This window comes from Pyxicephalus adspersus, chromosome 7 (assembly GCF_032062135.1).
Source record: "Pyxicephalus adspersus chromosome 7, UCB_Pads_2.0, whole genome shotgun sequence".
Classification (NCBI taxonomy): Eukaryota; Metazoa; Chordata; class Amphibia; order Anura; family Pyxicephalidae; genus Pyxicephalus; species Pyxicephalus adspersus.
In genome coordinates this window covers 62,681,919-62,686,037 of record NC_092864.1, presented here as the reverse complement: position 1 = coordinate 62,686,037, position 4,119 = coordinate 62,681,919, and positions in this window count along the sequence as shown.

The following is a 4,119-nucleotide window of genomic DNA, read 5'->3' as shown; positions in this document are numbered from 1 at the left end:
TGGGAGCAGCTGCCAGCTCAATTCATGGGGTGAGAGCACTCACTGTTCGCTTCATGTACAGTATCTCATCTTAACTGCATCTCAGGATGGATTTTAAGCAGCAGGAAAGATACCACATTGCCACTGGCAAAGAAACTGTACTTAGCATAGCTGTCATAGCACAAAGGGCAGGGTTGTCCCTTTTGTACATCATGTCATGGTAGATGACTGTTCGAAGAGAGCAATGACAAATGGAGCTAGGCCTAGGTACCTTCAATGAGGAACTTATATGTCGTGATCAAATAAGAATGCAAACCAAGAAAACAAGGATCCAACGTAGAAAATTGGAACTAAGAAATGTAATAGATTTCTATTTTGTAGCAACCATGCAGAATAGTCAGATAAGATTAACATAGAACATGTATCCTGTGAGATTTAGGTGTGTTGTTTAGTGCGGTGTGCTGTGCTCCTTTATACAATGCATTGGGGTGCATTGTGGTAACAGCATGTTTTATTGTGTGTTACTACAATTCAAACATATGGCATATATCATAAACAGTTGCCATTTTTTAATACAATATTGTGGTTTTTTATTTTTGTTTTTTTAGAACATGTTTTATATAATACAATGTACAGCATTACAAAAGACAAATTACAAGACATAACAAGTGTTCAGTCTTCAAACATTACAAAATCCAGCACAACAGAATAAATTGTCAGAAGAATGAACACAGAGTATGTTTCCCTCACCAAATGACTTTAGTTCTGAATATACAAGCCTGTAGAAACTGCAACCTTTTTTTTCAAATCGTCTAGACAAACTGTGGAAAGTCTGTTTTACTATATTTTGTACAGAGTAGAGAGTTAGGGGAAAAGGACAATAGGAAGAAAGAGAGATAAGAGTAGAGTAAGGGAACAAAGGGTCCAGGGGGAAGAGAGGGCCAGGGGTATTGGCATGGACAATTTAAAGCTCATGTATATAACTCCTTGTGTCCTGACCAGAGACAAAGATAAGCTGGGGGAAATGGTTGCACTCTGAACAAGCTAGGTCAGTCCGCCCACTCATTGGGATACTATATAATAGCATAATTGCAAATAGGAAAATCAGGCCACCTATCACAGTGAAAAGTGCTACAAACTGTTCCTCTTACTGACTGACCAGTCCATCTGTTCTAGTTAGGGAAAACTGGAGACAGCTCCAGCTAAAATGAAAGATTATCTCGTTACACTTTAAGCCAGGATGAGTGTAAACATCCTAGCGTAACATTAAGACAATAAAGGAACCAGATGTGGCAGAATGTATCAAGGAAATGGAACGGCTGAGCAAACCAAAATCAAGTGATTCCAGTAGGGTATCGTATATGAGAATATCCATGGAAAGAAACTTTGATTCAGGATTAAGGATGGATGAACCCATTCTGCCTTGAGCCCCAAGGGCGAGCTGAAAAAAGGAGTCTGGCCTTGAGATATGAAAGCTAGCAAAGCCCATTAATTAATAATTTGGTTATTCTTTATGTATTTTTCTACAATACATTTTTTTGTGATTCACTAATTGCTGTATATATAGGTCTCAAATCTAAAACTCCTGAGGAAGCGGACAACTAGGTCTGTGAAACGTGTGAAGTTTGTGAATGCTTTGAGACTGGTTTGAAATTCATATAATACCTTGATGATGGTTATTTTATGATGTTTTATTCAGAAGTTTGTGACATTTTATTCTAAATATTTGTTGAACTTGATGTTTTGTGTTTCAAGTCCTGTTTTTGTTGCTCATTTTATCTTTAGGTATTATATTTGGAATGTGGCCTTATTTCTTTTTTCTGTTTCAGTGGTGCTGACTAGAATGCCTATATCTTTGTGCAAGGTTTTACAATTGTATTAACATTGTAAAGTTTAAATTACACTTAAATGTTCAAGCTTAGATGAGATGTGTATTTATATGGTGTGATTAATGCCTATTTAAAATGTTTGGGATTATTCTTATATATACTTTATCATTGTAAGGCCCTGGTCCAACAACAGTACTCACCAGACACCAGTCCCCCAATCTGATGCCCCATCCTGCACCTATAGCAAATGGGAGCCACCAATGATAGTATGCAATGCCTTAAGCTACACTATGATTCCTCTGTGTATTGGGAGTTACCCTGGCCTATGAAAGCCTCTATATACGAAATCAGAAGCTGCTTTTTTGTTTTATCACCATTTTACCCATGCTTCTTAAGGTTTATTTAAGGAACATTTATTTAAATAAACATTTGAATATAAAAAGCAACAAATCACTAAATATAATTACGTATTACTAATTTTTGCCTAATTGTTTTTGGGAGATGTAGTGTGATGATATCGGATTGCATTTTTTTCTACTTAGCATGAGCACAAGAGGGCAGTTTTGGCACACCCAGGCAATGTAACTATTGTAATAAAATGATATTTACCATGTACAGTCTTCAACATCTAGTGCACTTCAGCACAAATCACACATGAGTATGACTTTCTTTTTTGTCTCTCAACTCCTCAATGGAACATTGTAAAAGCTTTTTTTATCAACAGCTCCTTCTTTGTTCATCCCTGCCATCTCCGCTTAAAGGAAAGCCCTAGAAACTCATGGTAATGGTTTTACTGCATTTGTTGTGTGCATTCTTGGTATGTGCAAGTCCTAGATCCTGTTGTGCATGCTGTATACTATACATCTCCCTTATGTTTCTTTTATGCTTAGGACATCCAGCATGCTTCTGTTCTGCACAATTATTTTTTATCTTCCTCTGATATATACTATATATTGTACTTTTTCTTGTCTAGACTACCTTCTTTGCTAGATACATGTCATTTAGTGAAATCTACCACTAAAAAGGAATAGGGATAGAAATTCAAATTTTATATGAACCATGTGAATACATTCTCTTCTATTTTTTCTTGTTTTTAAATAAATGGTTTCGCTGTGATAGATACCGGATAAATGAGGGCAATTTCAGACCCGTGCTGAACTGCAGAGTTCTGCGGCAGGCTCAACCATGGTCCCAAGCACTCCAATTCAAGTAAATGGGGTGGGTGGGGAATAATTTTGTGCTCACAGCAGTGGAATGACACACAGTTACAGAAAACAACAAGTTCCTTTTGGTCGAGTTGCTCTTGGAAGATTTGCATGGAGTTTTCAGCTCTGCGCTGTGCTTACCTGCAGTGTGGTTTGGCACTCCAAGGCAGACAACAGCATTTTACTAGCAAGCAGGAGTGGCCAACTGAAGTTTTCCATTGCATGTGTGAAAGGGTCTTAAAGCTTGTGCTACAGGTTAAAAAAATGTTGTGGTTTTTACATCTCTAAAGTGCGTAAAAGGTGGGTAAAATGGAAAATTAAATTACAGAATAGTTTCTCATTCTTTAAGGGACTTCAGTGGTGATAGTTGAATTTCTAGGGATAAAAGTAAACTAATCCTCAAAATTAGCAGTTTTTATCTAAAGAGCAAATAATATTACACCCAATTACCCAACATTTTGACATTTTTTTACATCAGATTCAATTAGCAAATGTGTGAATCTAGACTCTGCTGTGTTCTCCTGGAGATCCAACTCTTTTGAAAACTTAGTGAAAGAATGGTGGTCAGGAAATCCTACAGTAAAGCAGAAAACGTATGTGGTATTTTGTCAATGAGAGTATGGTGACTAGGCTAGGACTCCATTAAAATTGGTTACCCTGTATCCTATATTACCTCCCCAAGTGGTTTGACTCCTCATTGCTAACTCTGTAAGCTGTACCTCCTGGACTTTGTCTGCAAGTTTTGTACCTTGACCTCACTGGTTGGCCCTGGTCTCCTTCCTTTCCTGTTCCCTCTGCTTTTCCTAGAAGCCTTACATTGCTGGTTTACGGTTGCTGAAGGTTCCCTTCCCATCCTATTTACTTTCTCTAGGATCCCTGCTAATAGACAGGACAATCCCTGCTTCCAGCTTTGACATAACAGCTATGTGACTTTTTGGGTCTCTTGGATTCTACATCTTACATCTCTGACATGCCAAATCCTTCATGTGTTGCTCTCTTTTTATATAGATACTTCAGTGCTCTTGCTGACAAGCTGTAATATGTTCATGGTTTTCTAAGCTATTGTTGTCCTTATTTGTTTTTATTTCTTGTATTGGTAACACTTC